This window comes from Peromyscus eremicus, chromosome 19 (assembly GCF_949786415.1).
Source record: "Peromyscus eremicus chromosome 19, PerEre_H2_v1, whole genome shotgun sequence".
Classification (NCBI taxonomy): domain Eukaryota; kingdom Metazoa; phylum Chordata; class Mammalia; order Rodentia; family Cricetidae; genus Peromyscus; species Peromyscus eremicus.
The window spans coordinates 51,547,775-51,565,382 of NC_081435.1; the positions used below are offsets into that span (position 1 = coordinate 51,547,775).

General features: G+C 36.3%; 1 protein-coding gene across 1 annotated transcript in view; it reads left to right on the forward strand.

Annotated features, from left to right (window-relative positions):
- Window positions 1-17,608, forward strand: part of Wdr7 (WD repeat domain 7) — a 290,638-nt gene that overhangs the window by 139,581 nt on the left and 133,449 nt on the right. The window lies entirely within an intron of this gene.

A 17,608-nucleotide genomic window follows, 5' to 3' on the forward strand; every position in this document is an offset into this window, starting at 1 on the left:
TTTCTTTATGACAAACTTATAATTAATGTGTCACACAGCATTGTGTGTTGACTTGGGTAGAAAAATCTTTTTATGGTTTCATAGTAATGATTAAAGGTAATATTTCTATATGTGCTTTATTTTGAATACTCTATGGCAGTCTCATTAATTTAATATATATTTTTGGCTCACACTAGTGTTGGTGTTCTTTAAAGTATGTCATTGATAAAATAGGCAACAGTATATCACCTCATGGAATGTACATTCTAGTAGGGGAAACAAATAATAAGAAATACTAATTAAATATACATTGTGTAAGATGAGACATATTACAGGAAAAAGAAAAGGTAGAGAAGAGTGGGATACATTGATGGTACTAAAAGTCTTTATGTATCAAGAATTGCATGTGACTCCTATAAAATCACTTTGAAATAGATACTAGCATTGTCCTGGGTATATAAATGAGGGAAAAAACTTGTAGAGAGGGCATTTGAAGGGTCTTGTGCTTGACTGCTAATAGCCCTAGAGCATAACATGAGCCCCACATGATTTAGAATTATCAACCTATACTGTCTCACACTCTCAGTGGATGATTTTGGAAGGTTTTCTTCTTTCTTTTTAAAAGTAAAATGATACCACAGACTATTGCTATTCTTAAGGTATCAGATGAGCAGTGTTGTAAGTATCCTATCTTACTGCTTAAAATTAAGGTAGACCAACACGGGTTGGTGACAGCTCAGTGGTAAGAGTTCTTGCTCAGCATGTTCAAAACTGGAGGTTTATTCCCAGCACCATAAGAAAATCAAAGTGAGGTCAAAATACTCTCTCCTTGAGTGGGGGTGGGGCACCACACATTTCTTCTTTAAAATTCCCTATGTTACTTAGGACTACTGTTATAAGATTGCAAATAGAAACATTTTTTTTTTGTTGTTGCTGCTGCAGCCTTTTTTTTTTTTTTTTTTTTTTTTTTTTTTTTTAAATCACATACACGTTAAACAGAAAGCTCATTATTTGGCCTGATTTTCTGAAGTCATCACTATAAAACCGACACCTTAACAAATATTCATGTATTAAAGTCTCAACATGTCTTTTAAGATAAAGCTCACACGACTGTCTGGTCTGAGACTAAATATTGATTTGCTCATTTTACTACTTACTAAAGGTCCTACTCCTAACATATTCTTACATTTTTTTTCTGACTGAAAGATGGGAAATTTGCCATGTTAAAGTCCAGATAAGCTTCATTAGAAAAAAAATGGAACATTATGTATTCAGAGATTGCTTTCCTAACACAAAAGGAGACTTTAATTAGAGTTATACCTGTCTTTTGTCATTTTCATTTTTAAACTTATAATTGACAGTGTAAAAAGAAGTGCAAGGAGTGCTAAACGTATGTGACTTCTTGTAAAAAGTGTTTGTCCTTTTATTTCTTCAATCAATCTTGCATCATGATTTTTTCTTTTACTTTAGTGATTATAATATAATTCTTCATTTCCCTTCCCTTTCCTCCCTCTAAACCTTCCCATATGCCCCCCATGTTCTCTCTTTCAAATTTATGACCTCTTTTTTTCACTAATTGTTATTAGAAGTATATATGGATGTATCTATCCATATATATCCCTAAATATAACCTGCTCAGTCCGTAAAAGATTACTTGTTTGTATGTTTTCAGGGCTGATCATTTGGTGTTAGATAACCAACTAGTGTGCACTTCCCTGGAGAAGAGTATTTCTCCCACTCTGAGCATTTCTTAGTCGCCTGTAGTACTTGGTGTAGTGTTGAGACCGCATGCTCAGCCCCCTGCCCCACCTCCTGTCCACTTTGGCGTGTCTATTGGTAGTGTCCTTATTCAGCTCATGTTGGTGAGAAGTTGTGGGTGTAGCTTGTTGGTGAGAATTTGTGGGTGTAGCTTCTGACATTACTAGGAAACACAATCTCACAACAAATTCCCCATTTCTATCAATCTTAACTATTTTTTCCACCCCCTCTTCCATAATGCTCCCTAAACTTTAGGTCGAGGAGTGTTTTGTAAATGTATCCATTGAGACTGCGTTCTCCAGTTCTGCATTTTGATTGGTTGTGGTTTTCTGTAATGGTCTCCTTCTCTGGCAAACACAAGTTTCCTTGATGAGGCATGAGGATTAAATCATTGTAAACTGCTGTTACCCATTCTCTTGACTTTAAAATGTTACTACTACAAAACATATGATGTTCAGGCTCTTAAACAGATTAATAAAGCTGTTAGTTATTCACCATGTAGTGTTCTGAGAACAGATACTAAGAAAAGTAGGGATTATATAGTTTTCTGAGTAGAATATCTGATTCTAAATTATTTACCTTTCTATGCTTTACTTTTTTTTTTTTTTTTGGTTTTTCGAGACAGGGTTTCTCTGTGTAGCTTTGCGCCTTTCCTGGAACTCACTTGGTAGTCCAGGCTGGCCTCAAACTCACAGAGATCCACCTGGCTCTGCCTCCCGAGTGCTGGGATTAAAGGCGTGCGCCACCACCGCCCGGCTCTATGCTTTACTTTTAATGTGTGGAAGAAAATATAAATTAAAATATTTATTTTTTAATGTTTAATGTTCAGCTTTAGTTGCATAGTAGTGGGTAAACACAATATTTCTAAACATGGTATTTGACAATTTCTGACAAAAAACACAGCAAGTATGCTGTTATATGAAGCTGACATTAATTTTCTCATATATCCCTTTTTTGAAATTTATTTAATTTTTTAGTTTCAACTACCAGTTGCATGGTAATGATGTTCAACTCTGCATCTGCAACCTCCATGCCTAATCTAAGCACTAGGTCCATATGCCTGCATGTCCCATAGATACCTAAATCCATGTCTGGTACCTAAAGCCTCATCCAAAAGTAGCTGCTTATTATTTCTTCCTAAAGCTTATCCCCATTTCTACTTATACTCAATTGAATGCCATCACTATGGTATAGTTAGTCATCCCTAACAATGCCCAACTGTAGTTGGTACTAACTTTTATAAAATGTTTCTTCTAAATATCTCACTCCTTACAAGCATCCTAGGCCTAGACCCTTTTTGATTTTATTTGTTTTTTAATTATTAATGTTGTTTGTTCTATTCTACAGTCACCTTCCTGACTATCTCTTGCCGTTGTCCAATGTAAGTCAACCAGTACTCTGAGAATTTCAGTAGCCTGTGCATCACTTTTCGCTTTTGTTAATTGCTAATAACTGACTACCCATTGAGTATAGCAGATTCCAAAGACTTTCTTTGGGTATTTAGAGCCCTTCAGGGATTCCCTTTATCTCCAGAGCCATCAGCTACTACAATACTTTATTTCCCCCAGACTAACCATAGTTCATTCTTTGCATGAGTCCCTCTGCCTGGCTGGTATACCCTCAGCTCTCCCATATAAGGATGATGATCCACAATTCTTTTCAGATCTTTCTTAAGTCATGGCCTTCTTTGTGCAGTCCTTCTGAATCTCTATTCCATAGTCTTTCCCACTGTGTTTTCTGGACCCTTGCCAAATAATATCGTGCACTTTTTATGTTTAAGCATTCCCCTTGCCTTTGAGACTCACTTACAGGCATGCGATTTTAACCTCTTTGTGTTACATGGCATGACTACAATGCCTAGATATGTGACTCTCCTTAATAATTGTTTAGTAACTAAATAATTGAATTGGTGAATCTGTAAGCTTCCTTTATTTTATAAATTCTTAGATACTTATTGTGTTCTTCCTTTACTTACATGGCTGCTCCAGGAAGAATTCAGTTCTCACAGGGAGCCTGATAAATATGTGACACTTGAGGAGAATGCCAAAGTACATCTGTGAGTGGCTACAGCCACTTAGGAACACTAAGAAAACTTGCTTACTATTGTCTGCTGAAGACCTTACCTCAACACATGCAGATATTTGGGTTTATTTGTCTGAAAGACTGGCCTGAGAATGCTTGCTTGAGAAAAAGTATAAGAGACAAAAGACAAAGGCAAGCCAGGATAAAAGATGGGTATTAAATGTTTGATTTCTCAGTGAACAAATCTTAGCTTTTATAAATGAATAATCCAATATTGATGTTTTACCCAAGAATGTGTTTGTACATTTAAGTGAATTAAATATCATAAGGCATCAGAGGTGCTGTAACAGGAATTACTTTAATCAACGATTGCCTTGGCACCAAATCTTTCTTAATGGTATTTTCTAAACAGAGCACTGTTATTTTTTAAGTGTACATATATAGAATATTTGTATGTAATACTTCTAAAAGGTATATTGGGCCAGTATATATAGTAATTAACGTAATCTTAGCAAACTCACATATGCTGGTACATTTAAAAATGAGGACTTAATAACACCATTACACACTAGCACTTATTTAATACCTAATATGCATCAGACTATGGTCTAGGCTTTTCAGAACCTTATAACAACTCATGTGATCCATCTTCTTATCCCTTCATTTTACAGTAGAAGAAAATGAGTAGTTGCTGGTAGATAAGAAATAGTGAAATTAGGAACTGAGTGTAGGGGCTTGCGTCTGTATTGTAGACTTTTGATTGGAAGGAATTTGCCTGAAACTAGTTCATTTAAAAAAATACAAGAGAAAAAAGAAATGCATATTTATTTATTCTGGCATATGTTTCCTTTTTGTGTGATACAGAAACTTTAATTTTTCATTTTAATGTAATCTAGTTTACTATTTTATATAGCATGGGAAATATTTTAAATTTTAAGAAAAGACATCTTGTTGAATAAACATAGATATTCCACAGAGGGAATTCTTTTGTGTAACTATGAAACTATACCAATAAGCACACACATTCATAAACAAGATTAACTTGTTCATTTAATCGTATACAATCCTTTTGTTGAGGTTGGGAAACTACAGGCATTTTTAATTTAATAAGAATGTTGGAGCAACATTTAAAGGAAAAACAATCTTTCCCTGTGAGTGAATAACCTTCAAGATGAACTTAAGTTTGGCCCTTTGTGAGCTGTGTGATAATGCCTCTAAGATAAGAATGAATTGCACTGCGGTGAGGCACACTATTATATGTCTGTATGTTAGGTGAAGTACCCTTATAATTGATATCAAACCCATATGACCAAAAGTCATAATTCACAAAAGGAATGACAACAATGTCTCATAACTCACAGGCTTCATGTCACACCCATGAGTAATACTTCTACAGTGCAAGGCATGTTAGAAGAGGAAAAGGTTTTCAAATGTATGTTAGGTTTTGAAGAGTCTTCCCTGATACCTTGTAGTCACTTTAAATACAAAAGGAAGTCATTATATTTGCCAGCACTGTTGAACCATGATTTTTTTTGAATGAAAATCAGTTGTCAGGTGTTTTACCCTTAATTTGAATTTTTAGTCACAAATGAAAGGTAGCCGTTATTTTAATTGAAGATAATCATAACCCCAAGCATGTTTTCTCCTTATGGACTGTTGTGGGAAGGATAGTACAAGCTCTGAGATAGGATGAAAGTCGGTTGAATTTTCTTTTTTAATAGTGATAGTCCTAAATAAAAACGAGTGAATTGCATGAAGTATGCCTAATTTAAAAGGACTCAGAGAATTTGAACCTGGTCCAGGGAATCCCTGTGTCCTCTACATCTTTGTTTTTTAGTGTGGTTATTGTCACTTAAAAGAAATTTCAAAAATATCTATTTAGTTCCACATAAACATTAACCTTCTATTTATGCACTCTTTAGTCCATCTCATAAAGCACTCATGTAATTAAAAAGCTGATAGTTAATTTTAAACACAGGCCACTACTTTATATATACCTACCCATACATCAAACATGAGTATATAAGGTAGTTTAGACCACTAGATCCAGTTAAGGATGGGATAGGATAAGATGTTCCCTTCATTTGTGGTAGAGGTGGGAAGACCTGGGAAAGCTTTTGAGCTAAAACAGTTTACTGACTTAGAAACATTGTTCAGGACTGTAGACGAGTGACTTGGATAACGTTGCCAGATTGGCAATAAGGAATGAGGCTTTATTCTTAGGTCAGCATGGTAGTTTGGAAGTAGCTGATTTTACTTCGTCCACTATTTATTATTTTAAAACAGAATTTATTGTTAAGATTGAAAGATTAAAGGTTCTTGATAAGCCTGATACTTTTTATTCAATAAATAATTTTGATTACTCAACGGTCTCAAACCTCTAGAGGAAGAAAGGAGACTTCCCACTAGGTCTTCTTGCTGTTCTTCAATGATAGTCACGTGACCACTTTCCAGATTTCTTCCTCTTCCGTTTGTGACTTCGACTGCTTATCAATGATATTTTTTAGCATACAGCACAGAACCAACTAGCTACCACTCAATGATCTGTGAAGTATTAGAATTATTTTATCTGGCTACTATAATTCTAGTATTAAATCACTTTCCTAAGGAAGCTAACCTATAGCAATTGCCTAACTGCAAGTTTTTATGTGAATTGTGGTTAATTCCTGTCTTCTTGAATTAGAAAAAGGACTCGATAGTTAGCAAGTTTGGTTTGTACCTTAATGGCTCTTATTCATGATTATCATTAGAAATCTTTTGTTTCTGTGTAGTATATGAGTTATTCCTCCTGTCGTTATATGTTCTGTGAATATGATTACCAAGCCAATGCTGTTTTATTTGGTGACTAGTTAATGAAAACATGACCCCCATAGGTAGGAAGTTTCTCTATTTAGTCATCAGCTCCAAAATCTCTGTTATGGTTTTCAATTCCACATAAAGCCACTTGATTATAATGTCAGTCAATTCAAAGATATATTTTATTCATAACACTATTCCCAGAAAATGCTGCAGATACCTTACTGAAATCAGACTGTCTTATATTTATGAACAGTGTAGGTAGAAAACAGTGGATTTTACATGTATACTTTTATGCCTAAGATACATGCATATGAAGAGGTTTAAAAATAATTATTGAAATATTTTGAGTTCTGATAGGGATTTTTTTTAGATTAGCAACCAGCATCAGATGATATCTTCAGGGTTTGTTGTGTCTAAATTGTCCTATGGCTATCAGGAAATTATCCATAGCTCAACTGTATATGAACTAATACTGATGACTGTATCTGCTTTGGTTATCATGGTGAATACTTATTGATTGTCTGTTTATGAGAAAATAGACTTACTTGCTTTAATTTAAACCTTGAGTTTCTCTGTTTTTGAAAGTTACTCAAAGGTCAAGTGAAATAGGTCATGTTAGAGCCCTGCACTATGTTAGTTTTAAATTTCAGTTTAAGAAAATTTGGTGTGAGGTAGGAAACTAAGAAAATGATTTACTGTGGTATTATTATTTCAGTTCTATTAGATTTTCAGATATTTGCATTTGACTTTTTTCATACTAATTCATTAAGCCAGTGAAGGACCATGCACATTTATAAATGTGCGTTATACTTTTTGAGACTATTTTTTTTAGTGAGATGCTTTAAAAGATTTATGAGCTTAATTTTAAAGAAAATTAAGGAGTAGGAAATGCGAAGGCTACTTGGAAAGCATTTATATTCATAAGCAAAGTGGCCCCAGCCTACTTAGAACGTTTTATTTAGCGACTAACACCAACTTAACAGATTTTTTTCCCTCCACATTCTTTGTGAACTAGAGTTGATTATTTTTGAAGAAGTGGCAGGTGCAGAAATAGCACTTTCTTCTCCTCTGTGGGCAGGATTCACCTAAATTTAAGAGAAGAGTGAAGATAGACCACAAATGGAACCATCTGCCACTCCCAACCAACTAGCCTTGCCCACTGTTGGAAAGTGTGGGCCCCATGAGTCAGCCACTGGACAGGGCTCCTGCTGGGTCTCATTTCAGAGGGTTAGGGCAAACCCTGTCACTACACATTTGGAGATGTGAGTCTCTCACCAGCCAGTCATATGGAGATCAAAGAACCTTTTAATTTGCGTTTAATTACCCCCTGAAAAACCGTCCACCATATCCAGCAGGAGCTATTGTATAAAAACAACCACATATGTATGTGGTCTTTTGAAATCTGAAGCCCCTTCAAATGCTAAAATAAAAATATTCTTTCTGTAACTCTTGTCATGTTTTCCCCATAAAATCATGAGTGAAGAGGATAATATGAACAGCAATCTGAGCAGAAAGGCTCATTGTAGCTTAAGCAATTGATGCTTTGTAACAATTTCCATTTTTTGAAAGGAGCCTTTCAACTAACACTTCTGTAGGATTGGTTTAGCACGTTTGTCAGTGTGAATTCTTTTATTGGCATATAATTTCCAATTAAAATGATAGCATTTTTATTGGAACTATTTTTACTGGAATTTTAACAGTGCTGTTATTCTTACTATTGTGTTCGGTCTTTTGAAAATTATTACAGTTTAACCATAGCAGTCACCAAACTCTTGGAATTTTTTCTATCTAAAGGTAAATTTGTGCTCTGCTGACCAATTGACATCTGTCATAAAACAAACAACTTGTCCTGGAGTTGATACCATTTGAGTGACATGTTTGAATGACAGATGTTAGTACAGTTAAGAAGCAAATTAATTTGAGGGTGTGAACTAAACAGAAGATCACATTTAATCATTTGCTTTTGAAATACAAATGGAACGATTACCACTAGTGCAGTTGCCCCTGTCCTTGCTGGGGTGTGTGAATCCACAGAGCTAGTCACTGTTTGGATCAAGGTTTATGTGGATATGACCTGTGAAGAGATCTAAAAATCAGTCATTATGACCCAGTTGTGAGCCATTTGATCAGTCAGAAAAGACGTCTATTGATTAGCAATAACTGACATTTCAAAATAGCTGGGTAGAAAATGTTATTGGATTTATTAATGTTTCTCATCAGCTGTAATCACCAACAGATTTAAGTAAAAATGTCACAAGCTGAATCTGTTTAACAGTTGCTACTATAAAACTTGAAACAAATTATATAACCTCTAATTTTGATGAGTGTATTAAAATGCCATATTATCAAATAATTTTGAGTGGACTTAGGAGAAACATAGTGAAAAAATTACTAGAGAATTACTTTATATAGTGAAGGATTTTGATTTTTCATTGAGATGAAATTCATACAACCAAGGTAATAATATTAAGGTGAACAGTTTAGTTTGTTTTTAAAAATCGAAGGACATTAAAGGTTGACATGTGACTAGTCTAGGAGTGAGATAGCTTTATACCAATGTAGAAAAAGTAGTTCTGTTTGTATTCAGACAAGAACCTGAGAAACTTAAATATTTTAATCTTACAACACAGTGTTATTTACCAAAATAAGAGCATTTTAAAAGCTGTGTTATGATGGGTTTGTATGCATTCATTCTAAAGACATAAAAAAGCAGTCAATATAGGAGTATGTCATTACATCTCTGTTTAACTTGCCTTTTACTTCTTTATTCTTGAAAGAATTTGCTCTGATTTTCATTCAGACTATTTGGCTGGTTTTAAGCAAAAGCAGGGTATATAACTCAGGCGCTTATACATCCATGTGCTGTGTGAACCGACTGGGCTAGCCGTACTAAAATAGATTAGTGTGAAAACCAAACAGGATGAAGAAGTAGGGCATAGTTTTCCTCGGCATTTTTGCATGTCTACTGATACAATATGGACATAATCTTTACTAGTGAGATTTCTACCTACTTTAGATAAGTGTATATTATATTTATTTTTATTTTGATCTTGAGCAATGTAGCTATTTGAATATCAAAATTATCTCTATATACAAGAAATCTTCTATTTTGCTTCATGTACTTCAAAGTTAGAAAAGGGTAACTAACGATCCTGAGTTCATTTCCTGGGATTAAGTGGTGGAAGGAGAGAACCGATTCCAGCAGGATGATGTCCTCTGTTCCCACACTTGTGTAATGTGCACACACACATATGAAATTAATAAATGTAATCAAAGGTTAGTTATCAAAGGGTTAGACATAGATGCTATTTTAAGGTCCGATAAGCAAGTTCTCATGAATTGGAACTAGAAGGAAAATCACCTCTATTCTGTCTCTGAATCTAATGTAAGTAGTTCATATAATAGAATCAAGTAAGTGTTGTCTGATTTCACTAAGTCTAAAGTCCTTCAGACTCATCCATGTTGTAGCTTGTGTCGAAATTCCCTTTCTGTTGAAGGCAGAATAATACTCTAATGCATGGCTCTACCACTGCCGATACTTAGTTCCTTTAGCGTATTTTGAATATTGTTACTATGAATCTTGATGTATAAATATCTGGCTAAATCCTCCTTTCAGGACTTTTAGATTCTTTCCTGTTCTTTTAGGTTTATTATGCTTAGGTTGGCGTTATTGGAGCATACAGTGATTGGTTGTATCTTTAATTTCTTAAGACCTGTCATGTTATTGTTTTCTGTCATGACTGTTCCATTTTACATGTCTACTATCAGTGTATGATGGTCTTGATCTCAAATCACTGTATCTCATTGTTATTCTGTCTTTTATTTGCCGAATGATTATTAATCCTGGGACAAAAAAAAAGAAGTTAATTATTTCGAATCACTTTAACTTTCTAAATATATGTATCTTTCATGATCTTTTTGTTTGGTGTGAAAAGAATCCTTTTCTCCTTATTGTTTGACTGTTATTCTCTTCATCTCTGAGTGGCTATTTATAATTTTTTAAAGTTAGCATGCACAATATTAAGTTTCATTACTGTATTTTCAAAGAAACAATTGCTTTTGTGGTTCTCCTTTCCCTTCCCCATTTCCCAAGTCCTCCTTGCACTCTTCTCTGTTTCTGTGGTGATATGTTGTGTACCCTAAGAAAGCTTTCCTGAGGATCAGAGGGCAGAGCCAGCGACTAGATTAGGCATAGAGGTGGTGGCACACACCCTTAATCCTGTCACTCAGGAGGCAGAGATCTGTCTGGATCTCTGTGAGTTCAAAGCCAGACTGGAAACAGCTGGGCAGTGGTGGCACCTTTAATCCCAGTACTGGGAAGCACACACGCTTTTAATCTCAGGAAGTGATGGCAGGGAAGAGAAAAGTATATAAGACGACGTGAGGAAACAGGAACTAAGGCAGTTCCGCTGAGACCCTTATTGGTGAGGACTCAGAGGATTTCAGTCAGATGATTCGTGGAGTTGGTGAGGAGGTAATAGGTGGTAGCTGTGGCTTGCTCTGCTTCTCTGATCTTTCAGCTTTTACCTCATTATCTGGTATCAGTTTTTTTTTTTTTTTTTGTTTGTTGTTGTTTTTTTTATTAAAAGACCATCTAAAATTCAAACAACAGTTCCCCAGTTATTTCTGCTTTCATTCATTTATCCTATTGCCCTTCCTTAGCTTCCATGACATCTTTGCCCCTCTTGTGGTCTCCTTTATAGTTTATAATTGTCTACTTTAATCATCTATGATACTAGATTACAAACTAACAAGAATGGTCTCCAAAAAATTAAATACAAATTGAAATGAAATTACTGTTCTTCTTGCATGTAGTATAGAGATGTAATTTTAGTCCTTCACACTTGTGAGTTTTGCTTTCTCTTACGAGGAAAAGGAACTGTTGCTCTGTGTGTCACTGTAGGACCCCATGCGAGTTGAGGCAAGGCTAACCGCTGTTCCATGGAAATGGATGGTTCATCTGAGGAAAAACATGCACATGTAGGTTTGTAGATAGACTGAGAATTGAGGAATACTCAAGGCTGAAAATTCTCCTGACAGCAGTGTTGACTTTTTCCTGTTTTCACTTGTGCATTTTTTGTTTCTGGATATGATTTGATCAGGTATGTCTCAGCCTGGGCAACTATGCTAGGGCCTTATGACAAGAGAGTTCTGCCAACCAATCAGAGCTTTGGTCAGTTATCTATGGACAATTACAAAGTTCTGTAGAATTTCTTGACGAAGGACTTTCTTTTTAGCACTTTGAATATTTTTTCTGTTTATCAACAGCACAGTTTACAAGGAGAAGACATGAGTTTTCACTGAATTTTATTGCTATTCTATGATGTTGTGTCTAGTAGATATACTGAAATCATGATTCACATTCATAGTTGTAATTTCTGATTTATAATGGCAAACTCATTTTTATCAAGAGTACCTAAGCAGTCATTTACTACAGTTTCCACTAAAACTCATATTTATTTGGAATCATATTTAATTTATACTTAATGATATTAGTAAATATAAATAATTAATACAATATTATTTAGTAGTTTTGTTTCAAAACTTGTTCATTTTTAGTAAACATTGTTTTTGATAAAATATGAAACACTTTAAAAAACATTTTATATGGTGAAATTTCTTTCATTAAAGGAAGAATTTAAAATTTGGGGATTGCACAAAATCATGGTGAACAGCCTAATTTGGTCTTTGGAAAGTTCTCTTTTCCTAGTTTTATGTAAGGAATATTTTCTTTAAAAGAGACCTTTGAATCATTTGATATTTAAAATAATTCACTTAGAATTTAAGAGTTTGAATATGAAATGTCTCCTATAGATTTACATTCTGGTGGCCTTTTTTGCTAGCTAATGAGTTCTTAGTAAATTTTTGGATCCTGAAGACTAATTATAGTTTTATAATTTGGTCTGTCAGTGAGTCCCTTGTGCCTTTGACTTAAGTTTGGCATAGATATTGAGTGGTTTCCGTGATCGTCATCAAATAACTCTTCCCTGCTCCTTGGCTTCATGTCTCAGCCTCTTTTCTTTCTGTCCTGATAATTACCTACATATGTTAGTTTTCCATTCTTTTTACCTGTTTACATAATTTTCTTTTTAGAATCTTCCTATTCAACCTATCCTATCTTCTAGCATCAGTCTTCTACTCATACCATAATGCTCAACTCTTAAGTGTTTTCTGTGAAGAATTTCCAATCTGACCCAACAGCACCCTCCCAGCAGTCAGGCCTCTCTACCATTTGATTGTTTCCAGCTTAATAGCATATATATATATCCCTAATTATCTATTTATTTGTTCATCTCCCTTTTTAAATTTGATTCCTCTGTTCCTTTAAGATTTATTTTTTATAAGTGTTAATTTTATAGTGTATATGTGTGCATTTGGCTATGTGCACATGAGAACTCCTGCCTGTGGAGGCCAGAGGTGTCAGATCCAGGTGCATCAGATCCCCTGGGGCTAGCGTTCCTAGACAGTTGTGACCTGCCTGGTGTGAGTGCTGGGATTCAAACCCAGGTCCTCTGGAAGAGCAGAATGTGCTCTTAACTGCTGAGTTTTCTCCCCATCCCCAGACATCTCTGTATCTTAAGCAATGTTTCTGGCCCATCACTCTTCAGCCGACACCTTATATGGAATTTAGCATTCACTTTGTTGAAGAATTCTGAACTTGAAGCTTAATGATGTCCCTGAACTCTTGTGATGATATGCAAAATTTCTGGATCCCTGACTATTCAGTTTCTCTGGGAAGATGGTCCTTAATTAGGATTCTTTAGATTCTTTCTCCAACATCTTTCATAGTCGCCAGTTAGAGTCCCTTCATATAGCTTTGAAATTTAACATATTTTAAGCCATAACATTATACAACATAGTTATCTTTTTCTTCTTGACTGTTATTCACACAAATAACTTAAATTAGATAATCCCTTTTTCTTCTTATTTAAGGAACTCCCCTTTCTCTCTTCTCCCCCATTTGTAATACAGTGGATCTGGAAACATCACCTCTGATTGCCTTGAGCTCCTGTGCTCAAGAGGTCCACCTGCTTCAGCTTCTTGAGATGACAGCCACGTCCCTGGCTTCTTTGAGAAAATTTGAATACATAGACTCATTTTCACAGATATTGAAGTGGTCTAGGCTCTGTTTTTGGATCCTGTTATTGACAGTCATTTTCACAGGAAAACATTTTTTTTAATTAGATCACAATTGCCTTTTCTGTCTCCAGTAGTCATTTATAAGTATGTTTAAGCAATGTATCATTTAGTCTTGTTTTAGTCTTTTAAGGTGTTACAGTATTTAATCTATCAGAGCTTATTTTTATACTTAACTGTTAGTACAAAGATTTCTATATGTTATTGTGTCTAACTGTAGTTTAGTTACAGTCTATTCAATATTTTGGCAACAGACATTTGGGTTGTTAGGGTCTCCCCCCCATTAAAATCTTGGTGGTATGAACATGTTATTCATATCATCTATGTACTTAAATGTAATTTTTCTTTTGACTATATGGACTGGAGTTGCTTAGCTTACGCACATGGTACGTGAGATGATGTGGTTTCACGTCTGCTCCGACACATACTGTTTTAAAATATTGCCTATCCTTTGGGAGGTGGAGGCAGAAAAATTTTATGAGCCTGGGAGCAAGATAGCTACATCCTGTCTTAAAACAAAACACTCTTTTCAGATAAAAGAGATTTGATTAATTCATTGGGAGGGAGTGATATGTACTCTTAGCTGTATAAGAGTTTGGATGTGTATCTTTCTTCTTTTGAGAAAGGCATGCTGAAAAATGTTTCCTTTAGGGTTTTGGGGGTGTGTGTGTGTGAAGGGTGCTTTTTCAATTTTTCTATTGTGGTGTTTGGAATACTAGTAATTTGTCAGTCATTAAATATTTTCTTTCACTCTGTGCCATGCATTTTAATTTTCTTTAAGATACCTTTTTATGAAAGAAGTTTGTGATTTTCATATTGTGATCTTATCCATATCTCCTTTCATGGTTAGTGCTTTTATGATCTTAAAGTATTTGTACCATGATTTATGCTTTCCTTCAAAAGTTAATGTTTGACCACAGTCATAGAAATTAGTAATTTGCTAGTGGTTATTTTGTGTGTGATGGAAGAGTAGAGTTCAATTTCATTTTACTCATACAGCGAAAAACAAAACAAACAAAAATCCACCAAAAAACATTGTTTTTCAATGTGTGTGTGTGTGGGTGGGTGGAGAGAGAGAGAGAGAGAGAGAGAGAGAGAGAGAGAGAGAGAGAGAGAGAGAGAGAGAGGGGAAAGAGAGAGAGAGAAGAAGCAACTGGTTTTACTGCTGTGGTTTTCTCCTTGTTTCATTATATATTTCTTTGCAGGACCATGCTGTTCTTATTACTGTAGCTTATAATCAGTGTTTATTCTCTGTAGAACATACTTTCCTTTCTTTGTTGTTGTTGTTTTCTTCTTCAGAAATGTCTCGCTTATTCTTGGAGCTTTGTTCTTCCAATAATACATTGTACAGTCCAATTAATAATTCATCACAGGCTTTGCTGGGAACTACTGTCTTTCCCTGTGCACCTGCTTATGGAAATGCATGACTTTGGGAGCGGTGCTATTCTCTGCACGTAAATGTATCCTGAACGGGGCTTGGAGGTGGTGGTGAATTGCTCATGACAAATCTGTCCTATCCTTCCTTATCCATCAGTCACTATTGTGATTCCAGGGAGTACTGGGGCAGAGTGAGCCAGGAAGCCAGGGACTCTCAGGAAAAAATCCCCTCTAAGGAAAGTAGAGGTGAGAAGGATAAGGCCGCCTTAATCTCCGCAAGCTCTTAACATTTCCAAGACTGACTGGGGGCCAACAGCATGTCCAGCATCCTGAGCTCTCTGACTCACAGGTGGTCCTGACTTCTGTAGGCTAACTCCACTTTTGTTTCTTTAAAGAGTCTGTAACTTCTCCCATCATTGTGAATCCCAGTAAGAATGAAATACCTTTGAAGTGCAAGACTTGTTATAGTGCAAATATCTTGCTTGTTTTCCTAGAGTTATTTAGACTTCTTTCCTGATGCAGAGAGGAACATTGAGTAGTTTTCAGAGCTTCATAAAATTTCCTTAGTGCATGAGCTGTTTTCCTCTCCTGGCTCCCATCTCTGTGAGTATATTTATGGGAAGTCGGGCTTATTATCTGAGAGCACAGCTAGCCTAACACATGCTTCCTTGTATGCGATTGATTTCACAGTGGAGGAGGCAGGTATGGTGTAGCATGTCGAGAGGTCTGGTTTATTTCTCCTAGTGTAAGGGAGCACTGAGGAGCCCGTGAAAATGCACCGAGTCTCTCAAGAGGAGTGAGAGGTAAATTCTATGGGTGCTGTGGCCCATAATGCTTAAATTCTGTATTGGCTCAATATATATCTTTCCAAAGTAATTACTTTCCTGTGAGGCAGTACATAAGTTGCCTTTTGTTATTGTTGGTGGTAGTGGGTTTTGGGTTTTTTGTTTTTATACTACCTAGGGAGGGAAGTACTAAATAGTGGTTTCTGATTTAATATTTTTTGCTCAGAGCACAGAACATATTGGCAGCATTAAACTCCATGCACACATTCAGATCATACATACACACACACATGCACACACACACACACACACACACACACACGCACACACACGCACGCACGCCCACATGCTGGTTGTGTGAAATCTTATATATTCTCATACCTATATATGCTTGTGTGCATGCCCACACTTACCTTGCAGTACTCTGGCTTATGCTTTAAGATTATGTGACCAGGGGAAAGACATGCAGTAGCAAGTGACAAGAATGAATTGTGACTACTTCTGGAGAACTTTACACTAATCAGTGTGGGCACAAGGATAGCCAGTCAACAGACTTGACATTTCTCTGTGGTGTGTATGTGTGTGTGTGTGTGTGTGTGTATGTGTGTGTAGTGCACATCTATGCTCATGTAAGTGGGTGTACATGTGTGTAGTGCACATTCATGCTCATGTAAGTGGGTGGATATGTGGGTAGTGCACATTCATGCTCATGTAAGTGGGTGGACGTGTGTGTAGTGCACATTCATGCTCATGTAAGTGGGTGGACGTGTGTGTAGGCATGACTATAGATCAACCTCAGCTGTTGTTCCTTTGACAGCTGTTGTTTTTAGACACAGGGTTCCTTACTGGAACATGGGCTTGGTGATTAGGCTAGATTGACTGACTTGCTTTCCCCAGCACTGGGATTACACGCATGCCCTGCAACACTTGGCTTTTTCATGGGTTCTGGGGCTCAAACTCTGGTCTTCATGCGTTGCCAGCAAGCACTTTATCAACTGAGTCATCTCCCCAGTGCAGCCTGACATTTGAACTGTGACCTGTGTCAGGTTTGCCAGATGAAAGAAGCAAGCTGTGGGCCTTCCCTTCCCTTCATTTTCTTCTCAGTGTGTATGCATTAGGCTTTCCCAGGCCCCCTTCACAGTCCTCTTCTGCCTCTTCCATTCCATTGTATGTTCATCTTGTCTTGTGGTGTGACTTCTCACCTGGCCAGGAGTAATTTCCTGCCTCCTCTCATTGGTCCAAGGTTTTATTTCCAACCGCTTATCAGCCTTTTAGTTTCCCAGTCTCAAGGGTGTTTAAACTCAGCTGTATTTATCCTATCTTCATTTTATCAATGACTCATTTTCCCAGATCCAACCCCTTAACAGTGTGTTTGACTCTTCTTCGTTTTTGGTGTCTTTTGCTTTAAACACAGACATAGTGGCTGGGGAGATGGGCCAGGGAATGAGAGCACTTATACAAACAAGAGAACTTGACTTCTGTTCCCTAGCACTCACATCAAAAACAGACAAAAACTAATACAACAGAACAGAACAACACAAAACAAAAACTGGCATGCCCACATGTACGCCTAAGATTGGGGTGTAGAAACAGGGAGATGCTGGCCAGCTAGTATAGGTAAAACATTGAACTTCAGGTCCAGTGAGAGACTCTATTTAAAAAAAGTTAGTTGGAGGGAATATACAACTAAAATAGAGGGAAATACACGGCCTCCTCCTCTGGCCTCCACGTTCATATGCCTGAGTATGTAC